The sequence below is a fragment of the Rhineura floridana genome, chromosome 14, assembly GCF_030035675.1.
Source record: "Rhineura floridana isolate rRhiFlo1 chromosome 14, rRhiFlo1.hap2, whole genome shotgun sequence".
Classification (NCBI taxonomy): Eukaryota; Metazoa; Chordata; class Lepidosauria; order Squamata; family Rhineuridae; genus Rhineura; species Rhineura floridana.
Window position 1 is genome coordinate 23,295,777 of NC_084493.1, and position 14,455 is coordinate 23,310,231.

A 14,455-nucleotide genomic window follows, 5' to 3' on the forward strand; every position below is an offset into this window, starting at 1 on the left:
GGAATGATTGTCACACCCACCTAAAAGCATCAGAACAAAATGTCTGTAAGGAGGAGCACAGCACAATGGTGATAGTTTTTCCTCCAATTTTCTTATTATCAGTGGATTGGGTTAGTACAGATTTACAGGGGGGAAACTGTGTGATAGCTCCCGTTTGCCAGTAACATTATGTGAACCATGCAAATTTAAAGGAGATGTGAATAGCACCAAACACACAGTAAACCACCATGTAGATGAGACTCAGTCTGCATTTTAAAAAGTCCTCCTAAACAATCAGTAGCATTTTAGTGTGAATTTCTGCTAATATATACATTTTTGTATGCAGTTTTCCCTCAGGCACACTATTTTGCAAAGCAATTTCCCCTGATGTACACATTTTTGTGCATTCCTTACCATAGTATATGCATTTCCATATATATTACTATATATTATTATATTATTATTATTATATAGTACTACATCTTAAATTTTGGCAAAATGCAGATTTTGAAAGACAACTCTACTTTGGTTTGTGTATTGTTTTGAAGAGTGCAAATTAGGTAGGTTCTCCTTTAAATGGCAACTGAATTGAAATTTCCTCACATGGTTACCTCCCTACCATGGTGGAAACTCTTATGGTCCCGGCCCTAATAGTGTCAGAGCTCTCCCTCTCTCTGATCTCATTTCAGTTTAAACTGCTTAGGTCTAGGGATGAGTGAAAACCTATTTCAGGTCCATGTCAATTTCACATCTGTTGACCTCCAAGGCTATTCCATTCTGGGTTTGCCATAATCTGCATTTAAAAAAAACAAAAAACTCCAGAAAACTGATACTTAAATACCTATTTTCTTCTCAAAATATGCTTTTCAAAACGCATCCTCTCTCAAAACACATATTCTACTGTAAATGCATTCTGATACAATTCTTCAGCCCAAAACTCCATCAGAACATTCAGAAAGTGAAAACGTGAGTGAAGAACTCAATTCTGCTCTGCACAGTAGTCCAGGAGATGAAAATCAGGGTCTGTTTGTATCAGAATTTGCACAGATTGAATTCCTCAAGCATTCCAGCATAGGCCCCATTGGCTTTAATGGGATGAAAGTGGTTGAAACCATGACCTTCACTTTTTAAGGAGTTTTTGATGGGGCTGAAAATTGTGGATTATTGCTGTTTCTGCACTAGGATGGAAGAATATGCCAATTTTGATTCTCTCCATTTCCGATTTTTCCAGTTTTCAATTGTTATCCACATTTCTCGCAGCAATTTTCTTTTTTATAAAAAAAAATCCACATGAACATTCTCCAGCATTTTAGTACTATTTTCTCCTAATAAATACATTTTTGCAGGCAATTCAACTAACACACACATTTTAGCAAGCAATTTCTTGTCATATAATGCATTGTACATAAGAACATAAGAACATAAGAAGAGCCTGCTGGATCAGGCCAGTGGCCCATCTAGTCCAGCATCCTGTTCTCACAGTGGCCAACCAGGTGTCTGGGGGAAGCCCGCAAGCAGGACCCGAGTGCAAGAACACTCTCCCCTCCTGAGGCTTCCGGCAACTGGTTTTCAGAAGCATGCTGCCTCTGACTAGGGTGGCACAGCACAGCCATCATGGCTAGTAGCCATTGATAGCCCTGCCCTCCATGAATTTGTCTAATCTTCTTTTAAAGCCATCCAAGCTGGTGGATGTTATTTTCTCTCATATATTCACTTTTATGCCCACGTTCCCCTAACATATGCATTTTGTAAACATTGTTTGCTGGCGAACTGTCTCTCATAATGCAAATAAGTGTGAATTTTGAAGGAAGGCTATGTTTTTGTTGTCATATTGTTTTGAAAGTGCAGAGTTGATAGATTCAGCTTGAAATGTAAACTGAATTGAATTTCTCATCCAACCCTACTACACACACAGAATGGAAATACAATTATGGGGAAGCTTCACCTGTTGACATTTGGTCAGTTAGACATCTTATTACTTGTGTGTGGCCCCTGATTTATAGGGATTGGAAATGGGCCACCGTGTTAATGCTTAAATTTTAAAATTTGCAACCAATGTAGCTTTCTCACTCCATATGTGCACAGTGAGGATCCTACCCCTAAGGTGAAAGCAAAGAGCTGTATCCTGGAAAGTCATTCCAAGGAGGCACACCTAGCACCAGGTTCATCTAGTTTTAGGCACCAGACTAAGACTTTCCTCTTTACGCAGGCTTTTGCCCCTTAACTTGAAAGGTTTCTGGTATTTCGGGCCTCTTTCAGTGTTGCCATTGGCAGCGGCATCACTAGCAGGAGTGCGGGGGGTGCGGACCACTGGCGCGTACCCTCCCAGGTGCATGGATGGGGGTGGCTGGTCTTGCATGCACGCGCACACACGCACTCACCACGCACTCCAGGCTGGCGGTGGGAGGCCTGTCCCGACTTCACCACCAGCGAGCGGGTGCCTGCTTTCGGTCTCGCCAGCCCGCCTCCGAGGAGGAGTTGGCTGCGCCGACCCGGAGTGCTTCTTGGCTCCTTTGCCGGGCAACGGCATGGGGCAGGGCGGCTCTGGGTGTCACCCCCCTCAGGGTGTCACCCGGGTGCAGTCTGCACCCTCCGCACCCCTGGCCATTGGAGCTGAATGCTGGGAGGAGCTGAACTGTTACAGAATCCCTGAACTGTAACAGGAGGAGCACACTTTAGCCTGGATACAATCACACTGAGACTCTGGCTTTGAGAATACAATAAGCTTGCATTTAGTAAAGGAAATACATGTTCAACAGGAAACATTCCTGGTTCTAGCAAACTAAAGTTGGTGATGCAAAGAGCCATGTTTGCTTTCATCTCTGTAGGAGAGAGATCCAAAAAGTCTCCTCTCCAAGGGACTAGCAAAGAGGAAGAGAAGGGGAGGAGCAGAAAATGAGGTCAGCAACCCTATGAGTATCCATGTAGCACCTGAAGAAAGGTCAGCACAGGTTAAGTCAGGAAAAACAGTCTAGGAAGCACAGAAGTTTCCCACTCTGTCTATATGCAAACCCATCCGCAAATTGAGTTGCATCCCAGCAGTACCAACATTTAGTGGGGTGTGATCTGTAACTTCAGTCCTTTATCTGTATAGATGTGTTTTTAGGTTTTTATTGGTTGTTTTAATTGGTTTTAATGTAAATCACTCTGTGTCACTTTTGTGAGGAAAGCAACCTAAATAGTAGCAACAATAATAATAACAATAATAATAAACTTTCATGCATGCAATGGAACTTCCCTACCCAACTCTGTTCTGGGATTTCCCCCAATCTTGACAGTTTCCTCCTATCAACCTTGCTCAGGCAATCCCACCCTTCTTTGAAAACTAATGGAATTAGGAAACAAACAAAAGAACCTTGTACACCCTTAGTAGTGAACTCAGGTGGCTGAGTGCCTATCATTTTGGAAGAAGAATGGGCCACCCCAAAATAAGCTTGTGACTCCGATGTACTCAGGAAATTCCCTAGGTAAGTAGAGTTTGCACATCAAATCAAAAACACATTAGCCACCAAAAGTTGCTTGGAAAAGACAGTGAGCTTACAGGATTTACAAACTGTAAATCTGATGCCAGAGAGAAATCTGCTCAATAGCACAGCAGGAGTATGGCGGTGGTGAGGAGTCTTATCCCTTCTGCCTTCCCAAAATACCCCCTGGAGCACTACAAAATGTAGTATCCTAAACAGTGCAAGAGATCCTCTGTGGCGCAGAGTGGTAAGCGGCGGTAACGCAGCCAAAGCTCTGCTCACAGCCGGAGTTTGATTCCAATGGAAGGAGGAAGTCGAATCTCCGGTAAAAGGGGTCGAGGTCCACTCAGTCTTCCATCCATCCGTGGTCGGTAAAATGAGTACCCGGCATATGCTGGGGGGTAAAGAAAGGCCAGGGAAGGAACTGGCAATCCCACCCCATATAAACAGTCTGCCTAGTAAACGTCGCAAGAGTCACCCTAAGAGTCGGAAATGACTCGCACTACAAGTGCGGGGACACCTTTACCTTTAAACAGTGCAATTAACAATCTAAATAAGCTTTGTGCAACCTGAACCTCTCAGTGCCCTTTGCAAGACCATTTCTGTACAAGTTCTTTCGGATAAGCATTGATCTATTTAAATTGTGGGGTAAGAGCAGGCCTCACTGGCAACACTTTAGCAGTTTTACTGGCAAGCTAAGCAGTTCTCTGCAAATCAACGAAGTTGTACAAACAGAGGAGAATCTTCAAGACTTACATCTGTTCTCCAGCCTTTATACAGGGACACTGATGAAAGAAATGAACCCAGTTAAGGGCTCATTTGTTTTAAGCCACAGAGTATTTTTGTTTTAATCATCAAGATCATGTGAAGAACACTGCTGTAAATTCATCACCCACTGAAGCTTTGCATTTGAAAAAGGACTGGTATGGAAAAGATACAAGTTTTTCACTTTTGTTGTGCAACAGTAATACAGTCTTAGATGTGCTTAACCTAATAATCTGTCTTCAAATACCTACTCATTAGCCACATCCACACTACACATTTAGAGCACTATGTTTCCACTTTAACAGTCATGGCTTCCCCCAAAGCATCCTGGGAACTGTCATCTGTTTACAAGGCCGAGAGTTGTTAGGAGACCCTTTTTCTTCTCACAGAGCTACTGCTCCCAAAGTTCTCTGGGAAGAGGGACTGACTTAAACCACCCTGCACCTCAATGTTGTCTGTATCTCTGGGGATCAAAAGTGCTCCTCCAGGCCTCTGTCAGGCCCTTGGGACTCTTTGCCTTTATTCCCAAGCCACACCTCTCCTTGCTTTGCATCCTCCGTGAGTGCTGTTGCCTGCCTATAATTATTTTTTGACTCCGATAATGCTTCTTGCTTGCCTAGATAGAGGATAGATAGGAGTGTGTGAGTAAATTAACTTTTGCTCCTCATCCCATCAACCACTGGCATGCAGTCCCCAGAAGATTGCCCAGAAGGGCATGTGACCCCCAAGGTAAAAAAAGGCTCCCCACTCCTGCCCTTGATGTACAGAGGTTTGTATATTAAAAGGAAAACGATTATTTTAACCCGCCTCACCCAACGAAGTGCCAGGGAGCTTATAGAGGGTTGACGGCACAGAGGCCCTGTGGTGTCCTTTATCCCTCCCTTCTGAAATTTCCCCTCATGGCCCCTCAGCTACAAGTCTTTTGTCCCGAGCTATCTAAAACCCTGAACAGCAAAACTCCTCTTGGAAGAGTTAGGGTGACAGGAAGGAATACACTGCAACATTATTTTGCAGGTTCCACTTGTATAGTCTATTATGGGGGTGGGGAACCTTTGGCCCTCCAGATGTTGCTGAACGACAACTCCCATCATCTCTGATCACCAATCATGCTGGCTGGGGCTCATGAGAATTGTAGTTCAGCAACATCTGGAGGGGCAAAGGCTCCCCCCACTTGATCTATTAGGAAACCTTAGCTGGAATGAGCAGGTAGTTCTTGCATCTTTGGGGTCTACATAGATACAGTGAACAATACCCAACATTGGTGATACTCCAAGCTTGACCTATTGAAATCAATGGACTTAAATAACTTGTCCATAATGGTCTGTATACTTTCACTATAGCTCTGGGAACTAAAGGGCCAGGCTATGACACTTAGTGAGCCTTGATGCATCGTGGGCCAGGTAGTCAGCAAGCCCTGCATCCAGCCTTACATAGAATTCCACTATAAGAGCACATGCAGCTGGAAAAGCCACTCATCATTTGCAGCAACAGTTCCCCCCCCCCCGGGCATTTCTCTTGAAGTATCTGTCTCCCAGGGGCCTTCTTTCCTTCTAGCTGCACCTTGGATCCTTCAAGAGAAAGTGCTGTTTTTTTTCTCTTTAGTACAGTTGAGGTCAGGGAGCTTTTTACTAAGCACAAAAGAATGATGGAGATGTAACCATCTCCAGCATTCCTGAGCAGGGATGCATCTCTCTAGTACCTGGAAGCTATCTAGACTAATTATTTATTGTAACTATTTTTATCTCATTTTCAACAAAAAGGCTTCCAGTGTAGCTATGAGATCAGTAGTAAGACAGGCGCTGCAATCTAAAAGACATGGCACACAAGGAAAGAGAGATGGGGAGGGAAGGAGAAGAAAGCAAGCTCAGCCATCGGTTCTTAGTTTGCAGCTTTTTAAGAATGACCAGCTGGGCTGGAAACAATTTAGAAAGCCTGATGGAATGGCTGACACTAGATAAGGGCACAGACATCTGATCTTCCAGCAGAGGCTATGAAGCAGTCCAGCTTCTCTTCTCTGCAGCATGATGTAGATATCACTTTGCAAGTTGCAGAGCAATTGCCCCAACAGTTGCTTCTAAAATTATAGCCATGCATGGTTTGATGCACCATCTTTGGCTGCTGTGATTCCTTTGGACCAAATTAGACACAACACCATTCACAATTGCAATTTGCCAGCACAGGGAGTCCAGCATAGGGAAGGGGGCCTTTAACCCTTTGCCCTGCACTGTGATCCCAACAAAAAGGGAGCTTTTTTCCCCAATGCAAAGAGTAAACTAGGGCTTGTATGCAATTTAGTCCCAGCAGCACAACTACTTCCACTCACACAATGGGACTTTGTTCCTTCTCCTACCCTGGAGTGCCTTCTCAATCAGTTCTGGGATTTCCACCAACCCTCTGGAGCAGATTCAGAGAGGGCACAGGGATCATGCAGGGAAAGGAGAGGGGGAAAGTCCTGTCATACAAGCATAACTCATTGCACTGATCGGCTGATTACTTGGCACTACACTTGGATACTAGCCAAGACTCCTGAGACACTTTGGGACCACAGGGGAGGACCAACGTTCAAAGCCTTCTACCTCTCATTCTTGGATCTTGATCTGAGTTGGTCCCTGCACTGATAATTTGGTTTTAGAAAGCCACATATTTAAACTGCTGATGGTGTCTCATAAGAACATAAAAGAATTTAAGAACGTAAGAGCCCAACAGGATTTTTCCATTCTCACAATGCCAACTAGACAACTATGGGAAGCCAACAAGCAGGTCATAAGAGCAAGAGGACTCTCACTGCTTACTGGCATAGTCTAGAGAGAGTGTCCTCTGGGACTAGGGTCTCAGTCCAAGGAGGGTAAAGCTTTTTACCAAACCCTCCCCCAAGAGAGCAGGGCTCAAAGTGCAGCATAGTCTCAACAAGCCTACATCAAGCACAAAAAGCCAGTCTAGATTGAAAACATGAGCCAGAAGAAAAGCCAGGAAACAATCCTGGATCAATATCACAGGACGGTCAGCAAGGAAGGGCCACAAGCAGACAAAATACAAAACCAGTAATCTGTACTGATTCTAGGAATTGAAAGGCTCCAGAGGGGGGCCTTATATACACTGACCTCCTAACCTCCCCTTCCCTTAACCACAGCTGCTGGCAGTAAAGGAGTATCAGGAATTGCTTACTTACAAGTAAACCACTTAGTCATAAGTAGACTGTTACTCATAAATAGACTACCAACTCTGGGACTACCAACTCTGTAGTCATATACTGTGTTGGTGCTCTTTGGCCTGGACCTGAAGCTCTTGGTGCTGGTGCTCTCAGGGAGTGGGGGACAGTTCCATGTCCTTCTGTGACAGTTCCATGGGTTCTTCATCAGGTATCAACCCAGAGACCCCTCAAGGGGATCATCAGCATTGGATTTAGGGGGGGTCTTGCCTGCTCCTCAAGATCCTTAACTTGTAGGGTGTCTGGTTCATCCTCTGAGGACTGGTCTGGCACCAGTTGTGTTACCCAATGAGTAAGCATTGATAATTTTATCTTTCCCAAATTTGTCTAACTCCCCTTTTAAAGCCATTCAAATTGCCTTTAGTGGTGGCAAATTCCACAGTTTAACAATGCACTATATGAACAAGTCCTTCCTTTTGTCTGTCCTGAATCTCTCACCATTCAGCTTCATTGGATGACTCTAGGTTCTAATATTATGAAAGAGAGAAATGATCTCTATCCACTTTCTCTACGTATAGTTTGCCTGTTAGACTAATAAGGTAAGGTGTTTGTAAGTGATGTGGGATGACCTTCTCATATTGCATCATCTCTGACATCAGAATATCTGGATTTTCAGAATGTATCGGTTGAAATTAGAGCTCAAATGAACTAAGCTCTTCCCACCACCATCACCAAGATTCTCCTGTGTAGATTGTAAAGATGATCTGCAGGGTTTTTTTTTCCTGAATAATCAGTGAATAATTGGCCTTCCATGCCCACGTTTGATATCTGAAGATTTCGCATGATATGGCAGTATCTGACAACTAGCAGTCAGCAGCAGTTAGTATATGATGAAATCTAATGAGTAGTAATCAACATTTGACAGTGCCACACAGTGGGCATGCAGAAGCAATAGACAACAGCCAGCAGTTTTAAGTATTTGACAATTTCTAATAGATAACCACTACAGCTGTGTTGTGCCTCCACTGTTGAAGGCTGTATGCTTCAGAATACCAGTTGCTGGGAATCACAAGTGGGAAGAGTGCTGTTATAGGTCAGGTCCTATATGTGGGGTTCCCAGAGGTACCTTGTTGGCCACTGTGAGAGTGGAAAATGGAAATGGACTGCCTTCAAGTCAATCCCAACTTAATGGTGCCCCATGAACAGGGTTTTCATGGTAAGCGGTATTCAGAGGGGGTTTACCATTGCCTTCCTCTGAGGCTGAGAGGCTGTGACTGGCCCAAGGTCACCAAGTGAGCTTCACGGATCCATGGGGATTTGAACCCTGGTCTCCCAGGTTGTAGTCTGACACTCTAACCACTATACCACACTGGCTCTCTACTGTGAGAGTAGGATACTGAATTAGACTGACCTTTGGCCTGATCCAGTAGGGCCCTTTCTCTGTTCTTAGACTTGGTGATCAGTAGCTTCACAGTTTTAAAGGGAATAAAGCAAATCCATGGGGGATAAGGTTATCAATGGCCGCTAGCCATGAAGGTTATATTATCCCTCCATTGTCAGAGGCAGTATACTGGGAATCAGAAGTGAGGAGAGTGCTGTTGACATTGTGGGCACCCCAAAGGGATCTGGTTGGCCACTGTGAGAAAAAGATGCTGAACTAGATGGGCCTTTGGTCTGATCCAGCAGGGATTTTCTAATGATTTGCAACAGAATTTAGGATATTGTAACTTAATTGCTTCATTTAACCAACAGAAATAGGTAAATGTTGGCCAACCAGATGCCTATGGGAAGCCCACAAGCAGGACCTGAGCACAATAGTGCTCTTGCCTCCTATGGTTTCTAATAACAGGTATTAAGAAGCATACTGCCTCTGATTGTGGAGGTAGAGCATAGCCATCATAGCTAGTAGCCGTATCCTCCACGAATGTCTAATCCTCTTTTAAAGCCGTCCACCTTGGTGGTTAGCATTGCCTCTTGTAGAAGGAAATTCCTATGCACTGTGTGAAGAAGTAAAACATTTTCCTTCCTTCCTGTCCCACTCAGTTTACTTGAGGGGCTACAGAGAATAAGAACGTAAAAAGAGCCCTGCTGGATAAGGCCTATCTAGTCCAGCAACGTTTTCTCACAGTGGCCAAGCAGATGCCTCTGGGAAGCAGCCAAGCAGGGCATGAGTGCAATAGCTCTCTCCGGTTATTGTCCCCAAGCAACTAGTATTCAGAGAGGTGCTGCCTATGTTTCTGGTGGTAGCATATATCATGACAAGTATCCATCGATAGACTTATCCTCCATGAATTTGTCTCTAATCCCCTTTTAAAGTGGTTGCAGTTGGTGGCCCATAGATATATCTTTCTTCACACATGCAAACATATTAATGCACAGGAGTATGATATATTCATTCTCCTTTTCTTTCCCTTTCATTTAGAGGGATAGAGAACATTCAGACTTCCAGGTCATCCAGCATGGACAATCATCAGGGGTGATAGGAGCCCAACACCTGAAGGTCCACAGGTTCCCCATCCTTATTTTATAGACTGATAGACCTCATCACAGCTTCCTCTGTGATAATTTCCAGAGAGAATTTCCAAATTTTGAGCCAAACCTTTACTAACTAGATCAGGGATAGAGAACCTCTTACTCTTCAGATGTTGTTGGACACCCAGCTCCCATCAGCTCCAGCCAGCATGGACAATGGTCAGGGTGGATGGGAGCTGAAGTCCAACAACATCTGGAGGACCACAGATTCCCTACCCCGATCTAGATGATCATCCACATGATTACATGGCCTGATTGAGTACATTATTCTAGATCACTACATCTTGTTGGAGAAATACACTGGACATGCTCAGAGGCACTGTATTCTTTTTATTTGTTGTAGTGCTTATTAGAGCTGAGATTTGGTAAACCAAATAGTTTGAAAGCCTGGCTCAAAACAATCCCTGCTATCATTACAAATCTTTGTGTGTGTGCGGGGTGGGTAGAAGTATATGTTGTAAAGAAAAGGTATGATGCAGGCAGAGTTAAATGTATTAGTAGTTACACTGAAAATCCCATGTGTGCTTATTGGGAAGGAAGCCCCTTTGAATACAGTGGGGCTAATAGGCTGTACCCCACTGAAGTTAATGAGCATGATTACGTTAGGTTCATTCATTGCAATGGGTCAGCTCTGAGTAGGACTAAGAGTTGGATACAACTCTATGGGTAAATGTGCAGAGGATTGGTCTGTGCATCTCTCCCACAAAACACTATGTCCTTAATCTTGACTGGATTGTGCCCGCTAAAACAACAGCAGCAGCAACAACATCTCTGTGCATGAAGGTGTGTTTTTAGGGCAGGGAAGTTTTGTTCCAAGCACAACTTATCTCCCTGTATCTTCTCACTAGTAACTCCTCCTAGTCAACTGCCAGCTGGGCTGTTTATGACACTCATAAAAGTCAAACTGAGACATAAAACGTCACCTGTCATAATTGGACTTGATATACACACCACCTAAACAAGCAGGAGGGGTGTTGGGATGGAGCAATCAAAGGGAGAATAGCTAGGAAAACTAACAACAGTTAGGGCAATCCAATCCGAGGCTGGGCAGTGGCATGGTGTGATGGAGTGTCAGAGAGCAGCCCCACAGCTCATCCTGGCCAGAGTGGATGGCGGGGAAGACAAGGCAGATTGTTGTGCCAGCCTAGAGCTCATGAAAATCCATCAGCGCTTTAGTGCAATTTTTTCCTAATATAAACATTTTTGTATGCAATTTTGCCTAATAGATGTTTTTGCAGGCAATTTTCCCTAATATAATGCACTTCAGTATGTTATTTTCACTAATATATGCATTTTATCTACACTTTACCCTTGTATATGCCTTTTTGTCCACCTTACTTGTCTAGAGAATGGCATATCAAAATTCAGAGAAGTGCAAATTTTGAAGGATGGCTGCCTTTTGCTTTGCACGTTGTTTCAGCAAATATGAATGAATTTCTCTTCCATCCCTATTCAATAGTGGGAAAGACTACACTGGAAGGTGGTAGACTCTCCTTCCCTAGAGGCTAAATGGTTCCCTGTCAGGGATGCTGTAAAGTAGTTTTCTTGCATCGGCAGGAGCTTGAACCAGATGACTTTTGAATATGGCTCTTCCAACTCGATGATTCTTTAATCAGTTCTGGGGATGGACCCTCATGAACTATGCAGGCATTATAATCTCCCAAGTTTGATTTTTTTGGGGGAGGGGGAGTGGAGTGGAATTGCTTTTAAGCAGCTATGACATGGGTTCTCTAATTTTTTATCTGTGCAGTGGAGCTGAGGGAGGCGCTGTTTAACACTTTCCCCTGTGCACTTTTCCTTTCCCCATTTAAATCCTCCCTCAAGCTGCTACAACTGTTGTCTGGAACCTTGATTACTCATTACTCTACCCAAGCATTGGTAAAATAACAGGTTGATTCATCAGCATCCCTGGCAGGGTTTCTAATATCAGCCTGTAGCAGGATATCTCCTGGGACAAGACAAGTGAGGGAGGAGAGATGCAGAAGGTTGGGCAGTCCTAACTGAAAGCTGGGCTTTATTCAGGAGTACTGTGCCAGTATAGGTCAAGCTGCCAGGGTGGTGGTGGTGGTGATACAGATATATGTATCCTTTCTCCCAATGAAGGTTGTACCATCAAAGATTGGGGGGGAGCATTTAGACAGGAAAATGATGAGCATGCTGTTCTACTCAGATCCTTCTTGTGAGCTTTCCATAGCCATCTGGTTGGTTGCATGAGAACAGGATGCTAGACTAGGTGGGTCACTGGTAGGAATGGGGAGAAATTCAATCTAGTTCACATTTCAAGCTAAATCTTTCGATTTCACACTTTCCAAAACAATGGGAGAACCGAAACACAGCCATCCTTCAAATTTCACACTAAATCAAATTTTGCAATGCAGTTCGCCAACCAAACAATGTTTACAAAAGTGCATATGTTAGGGGAAAGTGTGTATAAAAGTGAATATTTGAGAGAAAAGAACAGACAAAAATGCATGTTATGATGAGAAATGGCTTGCAAAAGTGTGTGCATTATCAAAGCTGCCTACCAAAATGTGTTTATTAGGAGAAATTCGCACTAAAATGGTGTAGAATTTTCATGAGGATTTTTTTTTAAGAAAAAAAATTCAAATTGCTGCAGGAATATGGAGAGCTGAATTTAAGACTGGAAACATGAGAAACTGAGAGGACTGCAACTGACCGATCTTTCTATCCCTAGTCACTGGCCTGATCCAACAGGCTCTTCTTATGTTCTTATACATAGGGAAAAGGTGGCCATGTGTCCTATGTCCTAGAAGACAGCTCTCTCTTTGAAGGGCTGTTTGGTCCAAATCTGTTTTAAAGATGAAGAAACATAAGTCAGGAGAGCAGGGATTTGAAGCTGACATTTGTCAAGAATGATACAGCACTGGGAAGACTGCAGATAACTTAACCTCATGGATTAGCAAATTATCACCAATGAGCATGTAGAGGCTGATGGGGAAGCAGAAGAAAAAGGTCACTGATGGACACCGCCAGACCATAATAAATCACTTCCAAATCAAACGAGAGCCAAGCATTTCCTTTTATTAATGCTTGCAGTTCACCCGGAACAGCACTGGATGGAATAGCAATGAAGTAGGGACTGTCAGCTCATCAACCAGTGTACATCGCAGGGGGAGAGCGGAACCCTATAGGTTTATGCCAAATGAGGATTTGGGCAATGTGTGGGGGTGCCTATATATTTATGCCCACTTGTGCTGCAGCCAAGACAGATGAGCCTATTAGATCTCATACACTCACTCTTCCCACCTCCAGCGCTCTCACGCGGCAACCTGAAATCTACTCAGAATATCAGTGCAATTATTTTTGTTTTGTAATACATCACATCAGAATGGATATGTATCCCCCCTTGAGAATGCTAATGAGGGTTCTCTGGGCTTTAATGCATACCCTATCCTCTGGTGCTCTCCAACTGCATTTCTTCCAACTAATTTTTCCATTACCTTGTCTTAATGAACAACTGCTGGCAATTCAGGCTGCTACTTGTAAGGCATGCAAAGGAATGTTGCTGCTGTACCTTCCCACAAGCCTCCTTGACTCTCGGTTTCATTGCTTTCCCCTTTGCCATTTCCCCATCCACACTGTAAGTAGCCAGGTTTCTGCTGCATAGTGCAAAACAAAAGAAAGGAAGGGAAGAAATGCCGTTGATTTGTCTTTTCTTTTTTGCCACTTGCACAAAATTCAGAATTGAAAGGGACCTGAACGTTCCTCTAGTCTAGCCTCCTGTTAATGAATCTGTGGCTACAGCATCTCTGATTGGTGGCTATCCAGCCTCTGCTTAAAAGCCTCTGATGAAGGACAGTCCACCACCTTTTGAACAGTGTGTACAGCTGTCAAACAGCCCACATCCATAGTCAAAATCCTGTTTTGATGATATTATTATTAATAATAAGAGCCAGCAAGGGTTGTAGCCTGGGGAGAGCTCCAAGGGTCAGATAGAGAAGCCTGAGGGGAGGTCACATTTGGTCCCCAAGTCTGAGGTTCCTCATCCCTGATCTACATTTTAGTTTGATCCACTTCAGGAATATTACAACTGATCATGCACAGAGTAGCCTCCCCCCCCCATATTCTACTAAAAGAAAAGAAATGCTGTGAAATCACAAGGAGTGTTGCTACAAAACTGGGCTTTGTCCTTGCAATTTAATTTTTATCAAACGCTCCTCCAAAAAAAAAAAAAAAAAGGTCAACTCCCCTGCCTTCCCCAAACCTCTCCTCCCCCTTCCTTCAAAAAGTGGGGTGGCTGCAAGAGACTTGAACAATTTCTAATTAGTCTCTTAAGGTAAAAATTTAAACAAATCAGGATGGGTCTATGAATCATTGATGTGCTTGTAATGAGAGAACAGATGTAAACAGCTGATGCTTCCTGTAAACTATTAATATGTGTCCTAGAATGAATGCAATTGCCAAAGGGCTGCACAGGAGGTGTTTCGCTCCCTCACTCTCCCACTCTTTTCTCTCCTCCATTACCTTCACACATACATGGGGGGCGTGGGGGAGAGAAAAACAGCTCCAGCTACTGTAAATTGTGTTTAGCAAAAAGAATGCAGAG